We start from the raw sequence: 20,688 nt of genomic DNA, 5'->3' as shown, positions 1-20,688 counted from the left end.
TACAACTCAGCAATAAAAGGGCAACTCAATTTAAAAATGATCGAAGTCTTTGTATAGAATTTCTCCAAAGAAGATATATCAATGGCCAGTAAGCACATGAAAAGATGGTCAACATCATAAGCCTGCATGGAAATGCAAATGGAAACCACAATGAGATACCACTTCATACACAGTAGGATAGCTATTAAGCAAAAAGACATACAATAAGAACTGTTGGCAAGAATGTGAAGAATTGAAAATCTATATACTGCTGATTGAACTGTGCAATGGTGCACCCTCCTTGGAAAAGTCTGGCAGTTCCTTCAAAGGTTAAACATAGACTTACCATGTAACCAAACAATATCACTCCTAGGTATACACTCAAGAAGATTGAAAACCGATGTCTACACTACAATCTATACACAAAAGTCCGTGGCAGAGTTATTCATAATAACCAAATAGTGGAATGACTTCATGTCTCCACTAACTAAAGAACAAATAAACTAAAGTGGTACATCCATACAATGGAATATTATTCAAGAACAAAAAGGAATGAAATATTGATACATGTTACAATGTGGATGAGCCTCAAAAATGTTATATAAAGGTAAAGAAGCCAGATACAAAGGCCACATATTATGTAATTCCATTTCTGTACAATCTCCAGAGTGGGCAAATTTGTAAAATCAAAGAAAATCTAGGCCCGTCAGGGCTGAGGGAAGGAGGGGAATGAGAATATTATAGTAGCTATGGTATTTCTTCTGGGGGTGATAGTTGTGCAATTCTGTCAATGTATTTATAATTGTTGAACTGTATACTTTAAAAGACTGAATTTAATGGTGTGTGAATTCTATCTCAATAAAACTTTTATTTAAAAAATGCTACTGGGAACAGAGTGTGACTTTTAAAAATCAATCTTAGAGGGCTTGGACTACTGAGTTTTATTAAAATAGTAAGATCAAACAAATAAAAGAAATAATATCAGAGCAGTATTCATACAATTTGGAGAGAAAATAAAGTTTAAATAATAAGCAGGAGTCAGAGAAAAAAAGTAAAAATGAGGGTAAGGGGAAGACGAAGGCTGAGTCTCTCAGTAACCCCAAGGCACCATGCTCATGCAAAATGACAGACATTCTGATTGAAATCTCAAATAATCTGAGAAAAAATCTGAGACTTTAGGACTGATCTTCTTTGCTGCCATATCCCACAAGGCACTTCCTCTACTTCAAATGTCTTGACCTTTTGAATTGACCTTAGAGACCTACATACTTAGGTTTTTCTACTTTCTGGACTTCCCTTATGAACCTCACTCTAACTGCAGAATTTCCTTTACTTTCTAAGATGTATCTGAGTCCCTGAGCTTTTGCACAGCTTTTGCCCTGTCAAAACCCAGACCTCAACAAAGAAATAAGGCACATAGAACAGAGTAAGAATATGAAAAGGAAAATTAAAGTACCCAAAAGAGCCTCTCACATGGGATGTCAGCAGTTTATAAGCTACGATGTTTGCATATTAAGCCATTCCATTATATTCTTTGATCCTCAGCAAGGGATCTAGGGAGAGTCTTTGAAAGGACACTAGAAAAAGACCATCAGAAAGAAGATTTATGGTCCTAGGGGGACAGTCAGCAGTTCCAGAAGCTGGCTGTCTCTCTCTGCTTTTTCAAACTACAATACAGAATAAACAGCCCCTCGAGTCATGAGATGAGGACACAAATGGGGTCATTGGTTCCAAGGTGAGGAGCATTCTGATATTCACCGTGAGGCCAATGCAACCAAAATCATCAGCAAAACCTAAAAAAAATATGAAGAACTAAATCATTGACCCAATAGCCAAATTATCATAATGGTAGAATGAACAATGCAATCATCTCTCTTGCTACCCCAAATCCTTTGATATAATTTATGTATGCATATATAGATTTATGCATTAAGTCAATGTAGAGGAAATCCAGAATAATACTGAGGCATAAGAAGGTACCACCACCAACCCAAAACTTACAAAGAATTCCTTAAAGATAGAAATGACAAAGAGAAAAAGTCATAAGATTCCATACCCAAAGGCACCAAAGGAAAGGGCAGCCATGACAGCAGCAATGATTTTGGGTACTCCTAGTTGACTTGGTTAACAAAGAAAATAGGTCAAGACCTTGAGACAATTAACATTGTAAATAAATGGATAACCACATTCAGAGCACATGGGTCTGTTGAGTGAACACCTGGAGATCACCATTGCATAAGTCTAACGCACGGAGGATGGATACTGGAGCTGGCCTAGAAGGGGGACAATGCCTGCTGATAACTGGGGATCTCTAGGAGGCAGGGTTTTCAGTCTCATTTACTAGTATTCTCCACAGTAACCTTAGTTCTATTACCGAGTTATTCACAGTTTCCCTGAATACGCCACCTCTCTTAGGCCACCACATTTGTGCCTTTTACTTAGAATGTCATCTCACCCCAAGACATCTAATCAAATATTGCTCATTAAATAAATGGATACATGTAAAGTGCTTGTAACCATGCCTAATACATAAAAAGTGCCGAAGGACTCTTTACTGTTTTTCTATTATTAATAATAATTATTATTACCTCCGAGTGAAGTCTCATTTCAGGAATTACCTCAGAAAATTGTTTCTTTACTGAACTTCTTCAAAGTGGGATTAGGACCTTCTAAAACACTTATTTTCTTTTTGTGGAGAATAGGGTTCGTATTGAACTGCCTCTCTATTTTTATTGTGAGGGGAAGGACTTTTAAGTTTTTAACTTCCATATATTCATCATCTAACTCACATACTAGCACATAATAGGTATTCAACATTTTTACTGACTGAGTGAACAAACATAACTATAAAAGTTACTGCAGTCTTCAGATAAGGTTTGTGCCTGCCGATAGATCATCGAACATTAATTATTTTACCCCAGTGGCTAAAAATTGGCATCTGTGTGTGCTGCATTACTTTTGACATAGGGCAAAATGTTTCATGCCTTTAAATTACGTGGCTCAGTGAACTACCCTGAATAAGACAAAGGCCATTGTTTTGCCAAATCTTCGTTGCATGTCACATTTCTGTGATTATAGCTTTTGAGAGGAATAATTGGAAACTTCATCCAGAGAGCCTCCCTTTTTTTTTTTTTTTTTTTGTTAGACAAGGCAGAGTTAGAGGATATGGTTTTGAAAGCATTGGCTTTTTATCAATCAGTGGCCACAGAGAATGTAATAGTTAATATTATGTCAACTTGGCTAGGCCGCAATACCTAGATATTTGGTCCAATATTTTCCTAGATATTTCTATGAAGGTATTTTTAGATGAAACTTGCATTTAAATCAGTAGATTTTTAATGAAGCAAGTTACCCTTCATAATGTAGGTGGGCCTTGTCCAATCAGTTGAAGGTCTTAATATGAAAAAGATTGACTTTTCCACAGGAAGAGGAATTCTGGAGAACCCTAACACAGTGAAGATGAATTTAATGGCTACAGCTGACTAACCAATGTCAGAAGCTAAATTTTCAACTCTTCTCTAGGGCCATGTCACCCTGAACATGCCTGATCTCGTCTGATCTGAGAAGCTAAGCAAGGTCGGGCCTGGTTATTACTTGGATGGGAGACCACCTAGGAAGATCAGGTGCTGTAGGCTTAAAAAAAAAAAAAAAGGTTCAATTCTTATCTCCTAGCAAATGACTAGGGGCTTTCCCCTGATCAAATTACTAAAGTAGACAAAGTTTGTCCGCAACCCCGTCCTTCTCGCTTTTATGTCCTCTTCCAACCTATACGATCATCGTCATCCTCCTACACCAAAGGACATGTATCCTTATGTTCTTGGAGCACCCCATCATGGGACCACACAGAAATTTAAAATGCCATGGGGCTGCCTTGCTCCTAGGGAGTAGGTAGCGGCTTAGACAGAAAATACTAAACTCATTTCCTAGGCATTACTATGTGTTTAAGAACCTGTTCTGGGAGTATTTACTCCACTTTCCTTAGCACTGTGACAAAAAGACTTACTCAAAGTCATCATTCATGGGATTTCAGCCTTTGCGTAAAGTTAAGGAGGCATTTTGAAAATATCGTTGGCTTTGGCACCCCTAAAGTCATGCCAATGATGGGGTTAAACACAAGGTTAGTTGTGTCGAGCCTGAGAATATGCAGCCCTACATCATAAGGAAGCTGTTTATAAGGAAGCAGCATGAACGAAAATGCATCTTACTGATTGCTGGGCCTCCTCGGGCATCTTTACCTTTCTGCTGGCGTCGCTCTTGACACAACGCTCCCTGTGTTGTAAGGGGCCTTGTGGGAAACCACAGCACCACTTCCTCTATTCTATGTGGGGTCTTTGACCTCTATGTCTTCCCATTTGCTATTCAGCTAAACAGAGGCTTTGAATAATGGTGTGAGGTGAGAGCTCTCTGCAGCTGGGAGGGATTTTAAGGCAGTGCAGCATTAACAAATCTCTGTAATATTGGTTAACTTTAGGAAAATTGTGGTGTAAGTTTGTTACATCATGTTACTATCAAATTTGGATAAACATAAGGGAATATATGCTACAAAAAGGGCATAATTAATGACGTATTTCAATTTTTAACATTAAAATAAGGCATGTGTTTATGATAGGATTTGATATATTCCTCTTCAGTGGTTATAAGAACAACAAACATTAGGCTTTGTTACCTGTTCAATTATGCTATTTCGACTGGTGAAGGTCAACTGTGAAGGTCTCAGACATGCAAGATTCTTCAATACCTGTCAAACCCCAGCTGCCATTAGCCATGCTCTACATTCTAATATTTTACACTTTGATATGACTCCTGGTCGGGAGCAACCATGGTCAAATAATCCTAAATCATTCATCAATGATCAACCACAAACACTAGTTAAATATATCTTTGTGTGTGACACTGGAATTAGTACAATATAAAGTAAATTTGAGAAACATGACTCCTTCCTTATAGGAAATATAATCTAAGACATACTAATATGTCATTTAGGCATATGCATACATGGATAATGTAGTAGATATTGGTTGTTTGCATCATTAACATCAATTCCACCTTATTCCATAAACATCTCTGTTTCCTGGGCAGAGGTCTATTCTTCTCCTACTCATAATTTATTTGGTCTGGTTCTGGCTCTGCCACCAGCTTTAGGGGGAGACCATGTGACTCAGAGCAAAGAAAATCAGTATATCAAGAGGATAGAATGTGGTCACCAAAGCTGGCATCAACTTACTACTCAAGAGAAGAGCCTATGTGAGACTAAAATCAACACAGAAAAGAGCACTTTAATCCTGAAAACATTACTTTAGTCTTTCGTAATTTTCTTCTAATCAATTGAATATGGCAGAGTGATACTATTTCACCTTTGAGGTCAGGTCACAGAAAGTATACTTTTTTTAGCTTGTGCTCCCTTAGATCAGTAGGTCTGGGGGAGAACAGTACCATCCATGAGGACACACAAATAGTCCTATGGAGAGACCCATGTGGGGTGAAAATGAGGTCTCATTAGCTCCACCTTGCCTGGTTCATTACCTTGGGATCTTGGGAGCAGAATGTGTAGTCATAGTCAAAATTTCAGATGACTACAACTGAAGTCCATATCTTGACTTCAATCTCATGAGATACCCTGAGGTAAAACAACTTAGACAAGTCACTCCCAAATTTATGACCCACAGAATCTCTCAAAATAAGAAGTGCTTATTTTAACTCATTATGTTGTATGGAATGGTTTTTTGTTTTGTCTTATTTTTAACAAGATAGATTACTACACTTACACCAAAAGATTCCTGACAAATACAGTTAATAAAACCAAACAAAATACACAAAGCTATCCTTTCTCCCAAATCAGATTACTAATTTCTTTGACTCTGTCCCCATTTCACTTTGTATAAACAACAACTGCAGCTCCAAAGACATAAGACGTGAAAAATTTTCCAGGTAGCTACTTGCAACAAAATTTCAGATAAAATATTTAAATGCAAAATGTGAAACTATAAAAAGAAATAAGTCATGTTGAAAAAGGAGCTTTTAAATGTGTCCGGTAACCCATGATTCCATATTAAAAATGATAAGCAAAATAAAATTCTCATATTAAAGTCAAAAGACAATGGGAAAATATGCACAATCTTAGACAATGAAAAGATCAATATTCCTAATTTTAAAACATTTCTCTTAAAACAGAAATGGGCAATTAACAAAAGAAAATGAACTAAATAGGTAATAAACATATGAAAAAGCCTCCACTATCATTAATAATCAAGGGAAAACATTTTTTAAATAAGATGTCTTTTTATGATTTAAATTGATGAAAAGTTGGCAGTTCTTAACCATCAGCAAGGGTTTGAGGAACTAGCTATTGCTATCCTATTAAGGATCCCATGAATCAGTAAATCATTTTTCTATTTTTTTCCTCAATCTAGTTTAAATTGGATTTCTGTCACTTGCAATACAGTAAGTACAAAACTCTTTAGGTAAGATTTTTATTCTCCCTTCTTATAACTTTTTAAAAATAGTTCTGTTTATCAAAATGAAAAATATATTATCTCTGTATATATAAAAATATTCAATCCAAATATTTTCAATCTGGCTTAAAAAGAGAATAGAAAAAGACTAATTTCACTTTGCATAGTTCTCAGTTACTATGTCCTCTCTCTCTCTGCTCCTGCTTGCTTTGAGTCATCTGACAGCTCAATTTCATCTGGTGTGTGATGAATTTAAAAAGAGAACTCTAAGCATACCTTTCATAAAGCAAGTTCAAAATAAGAAAAACCAAATTTATACATGAGCATCAAATCAAAGGGCATTTTATTTTAACATATAGATGTCTTCCTTTAAAAAAAAAAGGTTTCTTGTATAATTTATTTAGATAACAATTTCTTCTAGTGATCCTCTGATATAATTCAATTTATAAGTAACTTTCTAGAAACATCTATATATTTCTGGCTACATGATACAGGAATTCAATCTCATGATACAGAAATTCAATCTTATACTTGACTATTCAAACTCTTATGCAAGAACAGAGGCAAGACCCAGAAGAAAGCCAAATGGGTAGGGCAAGCTTTCAGATATCCTCTGAGTAAAATGAATCTTTTTAGCGATGCTTGGCATTCTTACTACCTTTAGATGATTTATTTTATCCTTGAATTGGTATAGTTTTTGTCTTGTGGGGAGCAATTTTTTTTTTTTATGTTTGTGTGCCATTGCAATAAAAAAAAAAAAAACCTTTATGGAAAGCATGTGTTAAAGCAAACAGTCTGATTGTATTGCTTGCTTGATTGAGTTCTCTATAAGAGGCATAAATGCAGACATCTCAAGGGCTAGAAAAACATCAACTAGAGACTGCATGAAATTGTGGAAAATTTTGAATCTCTGCTTGGGTTGTATAAATTCTCTAAACACTGTACTAAGACATAAGGTTACCTGTTCTCCTGGACTATAGGCTGATTAAGAAATATTAAGAAATAGCTTAATATTTCTATGAGGCACTTTGGTTTGGAGATGCAACTGTGAATAATAAAAATGTTCTGGAAAAGCACAAATAGCAAACATATTCTAAACAAAGAAAGAGCTTTTCTTAGCGAGGCAGAAGCAGCGCTACAGCATGTTATTTCTGTTTATGTAAGGAATAGGTGACTATAGTTCAAGTTATTGGCCCAGTGGAGCATAGGACTATAGTTTTCTCCCAAAGGCTTGAGGATAATGACAGATGGAAAATAGAATCTCAGCTATGGTAGTTGCCAATGATTTCCACTTGGAGCCATATGGGCCCTAGTATATAATAAAAATAATAATGGAGACTTCAATTAGAGAAGACAACTGAAACAACTAAAGAGATAAGGATATACATTGATCATTACTTGAAAAGCCCAACAGAACTTCATGCATGCCTGGCTGAATGTAAGAGTTAAGCCATGGCAAAGGAAAGCGATTTTTCTTTCTTTGAGATTAATTTTATGTGTCAACTTGACTGGTTCACGGGGTGCCCAGATAGTTGGTCAAACATTATTTTGGATGTGTTTGTGAGGTTATTCTTGCATGAGATTAACATTTGGATTGGTAGACCAAGTGAAGCAGATTGCTATTAAAGATGGGCCACATCTAAATAACTGGAGACCCAAATAGAACATAAAGGATGACCCTGTCAGGAGTAAGAGGGAACTCCTCCTGCCTGTTTGAGCGATTCAATCAGTCTTTTCTTACTTTTGGACTCACACTGAAAAATAGGTTCTTCTTGGTTATTAAGCCTGCCAGCTTTCAGGCTAGATCTTATACCATTGACTCTCTCAGTTCTCAAGTATTCAGATTCAGACTGGAACTATGCCACCAGCTCTCTTGAGTTTTCAGCTTGCTGACTGCAGATTTGCAACTTCTCAGTCTCCATAATTGCCAAACTTCTTATAAAAAATCTATATATAGCTAGATATAGATATATAGAATCTGTTTACCTCTCCAATTAGTTCTGTTTCTCTAGAGAACCTTGACAAATCTCTCCCTCCCTCTCTCCCTCCCTGTCTCGTCTCTGTCTCTGTCTCTGTCTCTCTCTGTCTCTCTGTCTCTCTCCCTGTCTCTCTCTCTGTCTCTCTGTCTCTCTGTCTCTCTCTCTCTCTGTCTCTCTCTCTCTCTCTCTCTCTCTCTCCCTCCCTCCTTCCCCTCCATACCCCTCCATGTATTGGCACCCATTCATGGCAAAAGTGCTGCTAGTAGTGAGTCCAGACTTCATATTTTCAGGTTCAAACACAATAGACAAAAAATTAAACAAAACAAAACTAACTAACAAAATCACCATTGCATTTTATTCGCTTTGATTCATACATAGCATAGACCTGAACTAAGCAGCTTGAGCAGGAGAAAGGGATGCTCTAATTGACTGGGACTGAGTCACATGCCCATCTCTTGAGCCAAATGTGGACTTAGATTCAGCCAGAAGACAGAACAGTGGTTTTATAGGTTGCATTGTGCCTCCCTCTCACCTGAAAAAGATATGTTGAAATTCTAACCTCTAATACCTCAGAATGTGAACTTATCTGGAAATAAGGTCACTGTGGATGTAATTAATTAAGATGAGGTCATACTGAAGCAGGGTGAGTTCTTAATCCTACATGGCTGGTATCCTTATAAGAAGACAATGTGAAGAAAAAGGGAGAGAGCATCACGTGATGATGGAGGCAGAAACTGGAATGATGCGGCTGTAAGAATACCAGAGAAGGCCCGTAAACCACCAGGAGCCTGGAAAAGGCAAACAAGGGTTCTCTCCTCAGGTTTCGGAGGGAGAATGGCCCTGCTGACACCTTGATTTTGGAATTCTAGTCTCTAGAACTGTGAGACGATGCATTTCTGTTGTCTAAACCACCAGTTTGTGGTACTTCATTATGATCACCCTAGAAAACTAATATAGTTGGAGAGCCCATTTATTAAAGGAAAAGAAAAGTATGGTTACCAGAATAAGAATGGAAGTTGAGGGAGGGGGGACAGAAAAACAAATAGTATATGCTTTGCAAATCATTTTCATTATTTTTAAAAGAAAACAAATATTATATATATATAAATATATATAAATCACCAGACTAAAACACAAATATTTGTGTTTCAATCAATTCTTTCAATTTAGCTGTTTTTACATAGGCAGAAATTGCTTGCTGATTATGCATTCTTTCTCACTTAAATGAGAAAGAAAATTATTACTTAGAACCAAATATTTCCAAACATGATATTATAGAATGTGTAGGAAATAATGAAAAAATTTTTTGTATAAGATAATTTCGTCTTTTGGCATGCTATGTAGATAGAATGATCAGGGCCCATTCAGTGATTTAAAATTGTCAACCTTGCTGAGTATGTCTACAAGATGCAGTATGAATGGAGTTAACACATAATATTGTTAGTGGAAAGATGTACTTTTAAGCAAACAATAGAGCAAGTGACATGAAAATAGTACTGATGTAATTGAATGAATGTGAAATCCATTTGTCAAGTACTCAATAAGGTAAGCACTCAGGATATTTAACAATTTACTTGGATGATGGTATGCGTTTTCTAATTTATTGGATGCTTGCTTCTTTCGTAAAGGTAAATTATATGTCATTAATCTTTCTAGGACACTGTTGTCCTAGAGTTAATTTAGTGATGATTTTTTTCAGATAATATACCTGCTAGAGAAGTAGTACCTAATCAATACAGGAAAATAATCAGGCGAGGAGTAGAATATACTCCTTTTTTCTTTTACAATTAGTGGGATATACTGCAGTTTTGGAATAAACAGCAGGATTAAAACAAAAACAGATACAACTTGACTATCAGACAATCCTGTCTAAATTCCTTCCACATTGGAGGTTTCTTTAGTTTCTTAGCTGTTCCATCTCTTAGTAGCCTGACCTCCAGCCAACTTCTTCTGGTCCTCTACTGTCACAATTTCTTTCTTATCCTTTTCTTCTTATTTTAGAGCAACCCCCAGGGAATTATATTCCTGTTATTTTATTATGCACAACAATTTTCTTATCCCTTCTAGCCCTAGGATTAACATTTACATAAGCAAAAGAATCATTAAAGTGATCCCGAGAGATCTTTCTTTAAGAGAAATGCTCCCTTCTTTTTGTCAATAGGCTCTAATTACAAGCATCTTTTAAATTTTGTATTTTTCACTGCTTCTAGTAAGGCCAAGTAAGCTCCTACCTAAAGTGTACTCCCATGGGAAAACAACTACAAACTCTGGGGGTCGGAGGCGGGGGGGGGGGGGGGGGGGGGACAAAGCAAAGTACCTGGAAGCACTGGAGAATTAACATAAACAAATCCTGGAGAAGAGCTGGCACTTTTTTAGGGAATGGGGGTGTGGAATCCCAGAAAGAAGAGAGACACAGAGGTGGGGCTGCAAAGTCTGTGTATAGACTTTCCCAAAGATCTCATTGACACATAAATAATGTATGTATGGGGCAGACTCCAAGACAACCAGATAAGAAGGAAAGAACTGAATTGAAATTAGAATTAGCGTCCAAAGGACAGTCTTTGCAGGTGAAATCGAACAAAGTTTATTGCCTATAAAAATAAAATAAAACTATCAACTCTTTTTTGGAGCTGATAGTTTGAACAAAAAAATCCAGAGCTCCTACAACATAACTTGCATAATGTAGGAGAGGCAATCCGAAACTACTTGACATAAGAAGATGCCAGAAAATGTGAATGGAGACTGACCCCAAGATTACTGGCTCAGATATTGGAAGCAGCTGACAAGTGTTTTAGGCATGTCTCAAAACTACGCTCAACAGAGTAAAGGGAAATATGCTTATAGTGAATGGAAAGAGAAATAAAAATAGAAATTCAAAAAAAGGACCATATGGAAACTCTAGAATTGAAGAATACAATATTAGAATTTTTGTAATCACTAAATTTAACTGCAGAATGGAAACTCAATGTTAGTAGGTACCATTTCCTCCCAAATAGGCCTATAGATTGAATGCACTTCTAATCAGAATATAATCAGAATACCAGCCAGGCTTTTGTTGTTGTCGTTGTAGAAATTAGAATCTACTTCTGAGATTTATACAGAAAAGTAGAGGATCTAGAAGAATGAAAGAGACATTGTGAAATAGAAGAACAAAGGTATAGAACTTACTATAAAAACATAGTAATTAAGACAGTATGGTATTGGTAGAAGAATAGTCATATAAATCAATGGAACAGAATAGAAACCCAGAAAGAAACATACTTATTTGATCAATTAAATTTCAACAAAATATCACAAAAATTCAATGGAGAAAGAAGAAGAAAGAACAGTCTTTTCAGAATAAGTGCTGAAAAACTAGATATTCATATAGAGAACATGAATCATTATCCTTACTTTGCACCACACATGAAAATTAACTCAAAAGAGACCATAGACATTAACAAAGTAGCACAAATTAACCAAGAGAAAGAAGAAATATGTTCACAAAAAATATTTGTATAGAAATTGTTCATAGAAATTATATTCATTGTAGCCCAAACTGAAAAGAGTTGAGGAATCCAGCAATAGGAGAACAAATTAAAAAAAATTGTGGTATACTCATACATGGTCATAAAATGGAATACCACTCAGCAAAATGAATACTAATTACACAGCAACATAGATGGATCTTGAAACCATTATGCTGAGAAAAACAAGCCTTACGTGAAAAAGAACATCTCATATCATTTCATGTATATGAAGTTCTAGAACATGAAAATCTAATCTAGGGTAGAAAAATCAGTTCTGGGTTGTCTCTGAATTGATGATAATGTTTAAAAATCTTGATTGGGTTTGGGTTACACAAACATATGCATTTGTCAGATCTCAAGAAATATACCCTTAAGATTTGTTTATTTCATTATATGTAAACATATCAAAAGAAAACTGTGTACCAATATTAAATTCTGGTTAATGATAAGTATGTTGAAGTATTTATGTGGAAGTGTCTGATGTCTGCTATTCCTTTAGAATCGTATCAAGAAATCTCATCTAGAATGGAAAAATATATGGATTAATTATTTCAGAGAAGTTAATTAGGTAAATAGGTGATAAACATGTGCAAGAAAATGTTAATGGTAAAATCTAAGTTGTGGTAATATGGGCACTCACTGCTGCGATATTGTGGTTTATAAGAAATATATATTTGGCTATTCATGATGATCAAAATACATTTCTCACATATATTTGGTTTTAGTTCATGGTTCTTGGCTCACAACCCCTCAAACCCTTGGAATTTCTCAAGGGGAGCATCTTTTGTTATATTTGGTCCCTTATCCACAGTTCCTGAAATTGCTTTGGAGCCATAAAGGCAAAATACATGTCTTATCATTCATAACAAGGCCCTTTCCTCCACAACTGGATTTATGTTAATGAGGTGACTTTTGGAAAGCACCTAAGGGTGGGGCTGATTGCCAGTAGAACCAACCATAAGTAGAGGATTAGAACTTTTAGTCCTGCCTCCTAGTTTCCTGGGAGGGAAAAGGGGATAGAGGTGGAATCAATCACCAATGGCCAATGATTAAATCAATCACGCCTATGTGATGGAGGATGGGGCTGGGAGGGCCTCTGAGTTGGGGAACCAGAACCCTTCCACAAGTCGCCGTGCTGGACCTCAACTTGGTGATGACGGAAGCTCCTTTGTTCAGGGCCTTGCCTTGGTTATCTCTTCATCTGGCTGTTGATTCGTATCCTTTAATATCCTTTGTAATAAACTGGTCAATCTAGTGAGTAAACGTGTGTCTGTGAGCTGCTCTACCAAATTAACTGAACTCACGCTGGGGGTTGTACAAACCTCAGACTTACAGCCAGTTGATCAGAAGTGCAGGTAACAATCTGGACTTGCGATTGGTTTCTGAAGTCCAAAGGGAAGGTGTTGGGAACTTCCAATCTGTAGCTGGTTGGTCAGAAGCTCAAGTTACAATCTGGGTTTGAGACTGGCATCTGAAGTGAAGGTTAGTCTCATGGGACTGAACCTGAAACCCATGGGATCTGATGCTATTTCTTGGTAGATAGTGTTGGAACTGAGTCAAATCATAGCGCATCCAGCTGGTGTTTGAGCATTGCTTGTTTGAATGTGTGGGGAACCCTCTCATGCACACTGGAATTGGTTCTAGAACCTTTCAACTGCAAACTTTGTTCAACTTTGCTTTATGTATGAAAAAATTGTGTGTGTGGGGGGGAAGAAGTCCATTTTCCCAGCTTATCCCTAGGTGAGGTAGTCCATGTTTTGTCTTACACTTTATTTTTGTTGGTGGTGATAGCAGAGATGTTGAATAGAATGTCAAAACAAAATGAATATATTTTACAGGTGAGAACTTGACCAGAGAGACAAAGTAAGCTGTCTACAGTCATGGGATGGTCACTTGTGAGTCAGAACTTGACTCAATTCCCCTGACCTGTAGGTATGTGGGGGTTTCATTGCACCAGCCTGAGGTGAGCAGGTACCATAACAATGACAAAATCAAAGCTAGATGCTGAAGTACCTTAAGGGAGCAATTGTATCTGTGATACAAGGCACATTGTCTGTGACACATATCCCTGCCATTACTAGCATTGACATGTTTTCAGTCCTGTGGACAAACATAAATGCAAAAATATATTATTATTTTCTAAATAATGTTACCAATAATAGCCTATTCCAATGCTTCTCAAACAATCTGTGGTGATAGATCAGGTGTTCTTTTTTTTTTAATTCATCATAGGCTAATATTCTTTAAAATACAATAACAATGAATTGCTGAATAATAAATGCTAATAAAAACCCCACAAACCATAAGCCCCATTTCTTAGCTTCAACAGACACTCTCAAATTTCTATAGAAGTTTCTAAAGGCTTACTCTTAATTTCTATTCATATCTCCTCACAGATAAATAACAAACAGTTTTGGACTAGCAGTGGTGTGCACATCAAGTCACAGGTTGGTGTTGAATTGGCCTCCTCTTTTTGTTTATGATTGAGAAAGCTAATTGCAAAGTCCTAATTTTGTCCTCATATTAGCAATAGCTACTGACTACCAGTATTTATTACTGCAGGCAGGTAACTACCACCACAATGACTGAAAATCCACCTACTGGTTGAATGGTGAATCCCCTAAAACACATGTCTACCTGGGACCTGCAAACGTGATCTTATTTAGAAAAAAGGGGTCTTTGCAGACGTAATTAATTTAAGGTTCTCTAAATGAGATCACCCAGGATTACCTGAGTGAACCCTAAATTCGATGACAAGTGCCTTATAAGAAAAGAAAACATACTCAGACACCCAAGGAACAAAGTGATGTGAAGATGGAGGCAGAGATTTGAGTGATGTGTCTATGTCTACAAATCAAGGAATCCCAAGGATTGCTGGCAGCCACCAGGAGCAAAGAGAAAGGCACAGAGCACGTTTTCTCCCAGAACCTCCAGAAGGAGGTTCCTTGATTTTGGATTCTAGCCTCCAGAATAAATCTCTATTACTTTAAGCTACCCAGTTTGTGGCAATTCGTTAGAGCAGCCTGAGGATACTCGCTTTACTGGTACCTGGATGGAACAGATTTCCTAGAAAGCTCAAGACAGAGGAAGCAGGTTTTACTCCAAGCTTTCAGTTTCCAAGAGGAAAAACCATAGTAAAATAAAATAGTACACCAATAAGAAATGGTTAGTCCCGAATACCTATTTAAATTTATACCCCCAATACTATCAATCCCCTTTACGTTAACGTGTTTTTCCTGTAGTATTTGTTCTTTGATTACTACTTTTCTAGTTTATGAATGCATTATATTTATTGCTTTCTGTCTATATACTACAACTGGAGGAGAAGATTCACTAGGGCAGAGATTTTTGTGTGTTCTGTTCATTGTATTTCTAACACGCAGATCACTGCTTGTATATAGCAGGCACACAATAAATACATGTTGAATAAATGGCTAAATGCAGTTTTACTATATGCCATTCATAAAACAGTCAGTGAAGCAAGAGGCCTATCATTAGGAAAAATTCCAATGATCTAATTATAATGAAGGAAAAACTTTTTTTCTTTCATATTCTGTATTAAGGAGAAGGGCATTCAAATTAGGGAGAAACAGACAAATATCCTTAGAAAAGTGAAGCTTTGGGATGGGTGAGTATTTGGTAAGAGAATTCCTCATGGTTTAAATTAATTTTAATTGCTAGGCCCAGGAGAAATACCCTTTATTCAATTGATTTCCATTTTCGTACATAGAAATAACTTGCAGATGTAATTATAGAACCACCAGCTTACACTTATTTGGAAAAGTGATAAATATTGTAGGAGGCTAAGTAAAGAAAAAATGTTTTAATTTCTAAAAGAAGGCAAAGTATCTTCAAGAAATTTTATATTAGCATTGCAAACTTGATTGTCTTTAGGAGTTGGGAAGGTGATACAAATGAATGAAGCAAACAGGTTTTTTTTTCTTTTCTCTTTAACAGCAGCAAATATTTAAATTAGGTAACATTCTAAGCATTCTATGTGGACTAATTAATCCTCATTAAAAACGATTTTAGAAATGTGCTATTACCATCAATAAGGTAGATGGCCATACTTTTAGAAGAGAAAAATAGGAAGGTTAAGTAATTTGTCCAGGACAACACAGGTGAAAAGTGACAAAATTTTCAAGATTCAAGTGAAGACTTTCTGATGCTAGAGTGTGTGCTCTTACCCACTGTTCCAGTGCTTCTCACATGGAGCAAGCATTGGAATCACCAAGAGAGCTTAAAACACAGATTTCTGGTCCCCATTACTGGAGTTTCTGTTAAAACACAGATTTCTGGTCCCCATTACTGGAGTTTCTGGTTCCATAGGTCTGGGGTACAATCTGAGAATTTGCATTTTTAACAAGTTTCCAGGTAATGTTTTATGCTGGTCCTGGGACAACAAACACTCAGAGAACCACTGTGCTGTGCTATACAAACCAGCGGCCAACTAAAGAAAGGATTACACTCCTTTGTCAAGTATATCCTAGCAAATTTCTCTTGACAAAATAATTACATCTTATTTTTATTTCCATTTTTAAGTGAATATAAGTTATTAAATTTAAACGTAATGGTTAAATTGATTAATTTTTGTTTTTATGATTTGTACTTTTGGTTTACGGTTAAGAGATTCTTTCCCACCCTAAAGCCACAAAGTTATTTTCTATATTATTTAAAAAATATTATAGTTTTGACATTCACTGTTAAATCTTTAAGTAAACAAATAATATATTTTACTTATGAGATGAAATACATGTCCAATTTCATTTTTTTCTACGTACACAATCGCTACAGTATTTATTGAAAATCCTGCCATTTCTAACCAATTTTTATTAACAGCTCCCTCATAAATAAATTTTTTATATATGTATGAATTTTATTCTGGATTTGTTATGATTGGTCTGTCTACCTCTCTATCAACCAATACTATGCTAACTTCAGTTCTATAAAAATGGTATTGATCTCTGGAAAGATGAGTCCCCTATATTGTTCTTCTAGAATGTCTTAACCAAACTTGATTTTTTATTTTTTCATGTAAATTTTTAAATCAGTTTGTCAAAATTTATATCTACATACACACAATTCCTGTTAGAGAAGTATCTTTCTAAAAATTTTTTATCAACAACTTGGATTAAATCATGTAATACCATTAAAAGTCAATAAAAATGGCCAAGTGCTAGAAAACAGAAAAAAATTTTAATTTGGAAAATAATGTCTGTATAGGTTTCATAGAAGTCTAGTAGTGTCTATCTGGTTAGGAGTTCTAGGTAGATGGGAAATTGAAATTTTTAGAAAGTTTGTAGTCATAGGAAAACAAAGGCAAGAATCCACTGAAATTTACTATACTTTACCATAGTGAAATATACTACATTAAAAAATAATAGGCAACAAGACTTAGTGCTATACCTTTATACACTTCTTTCTAATTCTCTAGATACAAATATGATGTACAAGTATATATTATGTGTCCTTAACTTGAAAAATTGGATATAATTAAATGGGTTAAAGAGGCACATGTTTAATAAAAAAGAGGAAAGAACTATGACATAGAAGTACTAAAAGAAACAGGGCATGTTTTATTTGTTTTGTTCAGTTATTTAAATAATCTCTGAGTATAGAAGCTTTTTCTATATAACATAAAACTCAAAATCTAAAAAATAAAAGTGATAAATTCAACTACATGAAAAATTAAATTCCTGCAAGATAAAATCCACCACAAACAAGGTAAAAATCAAATAATAAATTGAGAAACACTTGCAGTCCATGTTATAGCCAAAACATTAATTCTCTAATATATGTAATAGATAAAAATCTCCTGCAAATCAATAAGAAAAAGACCAATTTACTAATCCAATATAAAAACAGAAAATCATATGAACAGGCATGTCGCAAAAGAAGAAAATGAGTTATTTTAAAACGTGTTAAGAGTCCTATTGTAGATAACAATAAAAGAAATGTAAACTTGAGCCATATTAAATCTACATTTTTTCCCACCAAATTATCAAAAACCAAAAATGTGATAATCTCCTCGTGGTGGTGGTATTAGCAAATGGGCACTGTCATTCATTAGTGTAAGTATAAATTACTGTAACCTCTATGGAAGGCTAGTGACCATGTCTAGCTGAAGAGAAAGGATTCTTGTGACTCCTTGGTATCCTTCACAGCAATCTGCCTCCCCTGGCTTTTTCTTTTTCTCTTTTTCCTTCCCTTTCTGGTAGGTTAGCAATAATCTAGTTCACCAGGATGGAGTTAGATCATTGGGTTAGCACCAGGCCTCGGGTTAATATCAGCAGCATTGTTATGCAAAGATTCTAACTAATCTCTGGTCCAGTAAGGATATTTGCCAGTCCAGGAAGCATCACTTGTCATAGAATTAAAGAGGTATCCTCTGCTTGATCACTCTAGAAATATAAAAAACCGAATGAGGACAGGGTCCTTTTCCTGGATCACTTTTCATGGTGTATCTAGCTATGCCCAGCCTACTGGGCCACACTTATATAGACTGCTAGTCCTACCATCTCTGTTTTCCCAGTAAACCTAACTTTCTCCCATACCATGTGACATGAGTGTATGTGTGTGTGCTCATTACCTTTATGTGGACACTTCCAAATTACAAATTCATATATCCTTTTACTCAGCAATTTTACTTTTGGTGTTTCATCTACAGATGTACTCACACACATATGTACAATGCCTTCATACAAAATTATCGCAGCATTGTTTGCAATAACAAAATATCAGAAACAATCTAAATGTCTACAAATAGAAAACTAGTTAAATAAATTATGACACAAGCATATGATGGAAATCTACACAGCTATAAAAAGAATGAGAAAGCTCTTTATGTATGGAAAGGAAATAATTGCTACGATGAGTTTTTAGGTTAAAAATCAAGGTGCAAAACCTGCTATGTAATATGTTGCAATTGTGTAATAGAAGGAAGCACACACACAATTATTGTTCCAAGTCTGTGCTCTGAAAAGATACGTTTTAAATTAATAACATATTAAATACCTGTTAAATTAGTTACCTTAGGGAAGAGCCAACGGTTGCCTATGAATAAGGATAAGATGAAAACATTTTACTGTTTACCCTTTCTGGTCTTTTAAATTTTGAACTATATAAAGATATTACATCTCTAAAAGACAACACTAAATGCAATGAATGTTCGGGAAGTCAAACGACTCATTGCAGAAGCTAGGGATCATCACTTGGAAGAGTTAAGATGGAACACCAGGAGAGCAAGACAGAAGGGGCTCATGTAAATGACCCACACAGGCCTCTTTCAGTGCTAAGACCCTATAGCACAGTGATACCCAGGGGCAGCTAGGCAGAAGCAATAGCTGCTGGATATGCATACTACTTTTTTTTTTTTTTTAATTTTGAGCAAGTATCCCTGGCTATTATTGCATATTAATTTTGATGGGCTCCTTTCTTTTCAAATTTTGGAGGAAACACCTAAGAGTGATTATCTGATGCTTTTCAAGATGACTTTCAAGAAGATTCAGCTTAAATTAATGTTGATTTTTCCTTCCTTACCCATAAGGAAGAACTCTTGACAACCATCCTTATAAAATAAGTTGAAATATTTTAAAATATCAGAATGCCATGTGCCCTGTGCAACTAGAATTTCAGAAAAATTATTCCCTTAAAAGTGGCAGAAAATCACTATGAGCCTGGAAGTCTTCTAAAATCCTGCACCATTTCTACAAAGGGTGCAGAGGACTTTTTCCTCTGCAGGGAACTGGGGAGAAGCCAGACAAAGTAATCACTTTCTGCTTGCTCAAGTTCTGCCTGCAGTTTCCAATTGCATGTGGTACTTTGCATTCCCCATCCTAAAGTGTAGCTGAGGGGCTTAAAAGGACTTGCGAACTTTGAACTTTTACTTCAGAGGGAGCTAGAAATTTACATCCAATAGATGAGTTTAGTAAGTAGTAGGAAACTTAGTAACAGTTAGTACAGGCAAATATCAACCAATAAGCCCTTGGGGACAAAGAAAAAGAGGTTACTATGACTGTTGGTAAATTAATAATAATAATAAATAACAATAATAATAATAATAGCTACTAATTGTAGAGTACTGACTATGGTAGGCATAGTACTAGGCAATTTACCTATATGGTTTTCTTCAGCCCTTGCATCAGCCCTGTGATGTAGGTATAATTATAGTCTCCGCTTTCCAGGAAAGAATGTTTGCAATGGCTAGGTCACCTGCCCAAGTTCACACAGCTTGTGGGTGGTGGACCTGGCATTGAAATCTAGAAGGTCTTACTCTGCCAGTGGCACCTTTCATCATTATGTTATACTGTACTAAAATGAACACAATCTAGGTATAAAAATTACAACGAACAAGTGAGACTCCTTAGAGTATGTGAAGAAAAGAAAAAAACAACAACAACACCCTTTTAAAACATCTGCATAGACTATTTCTTCCCTGGGCCTTCAATAATACTTTGGGCAAGTCTCATGGCTCTTAACTAATAAAAAGAAAACCTGTCTCTCCTATTCCTAAACTCAGGAACAATCTCATTTTTTAATTAAAATGGCTAGTCCATGATAATAATCAAGATTCTAAGCTTCATTTGAGGTTAAGGCACCTATTCTACCTTACTCCAACATTAGCTTGAGAAGGTGACGGAGAGGAACAGTGAGAGGAAGAAGATGTATTAGGGGCGGGAAAAGTTCAACATAGCTAGCTAGTACTGTCATACAGTCATGATCTCACATTGTGAGCATGGCGGACATCCAAAGCTGGCTCATTATCTCTTG

The 20,688-nt window shown here is 35.9% G+C and overlaps 1 pseudogene; it reads left to right on the top strand.

The window, feature by feature from the left end:
- Positions 1-3,495: 3,495 nt before the first annotated feature.
- On the top strand, positions 3,496-3,614 carry LOC118600551 (annotated as a pseudogene).
- Positions 3,615-20,688: the final 17,074 nt, after the last annotated feature.

Source organism: Rousettus aegyptiacus, unplaced genomic scaffold (genome assembly GCF_014176215.1).
Source record: "Rousettus aegyptiacus isolate mRouAeg1 unplaced genomic scaffold, mRouAeg1.p scaffold_m13_p_3, whole genome shotgun sequence".
Taxonomy (NCBI): domain Eukaryota; kingdom Metazoa; phylum Chordata; class Mammalia; order Chiroptera; family Pteropodidae; genus Rousettus; species Rousettus aegyptiacus.
This window is presented reverse-complemented; position numbering and strand designations above follow the sequence as displayed.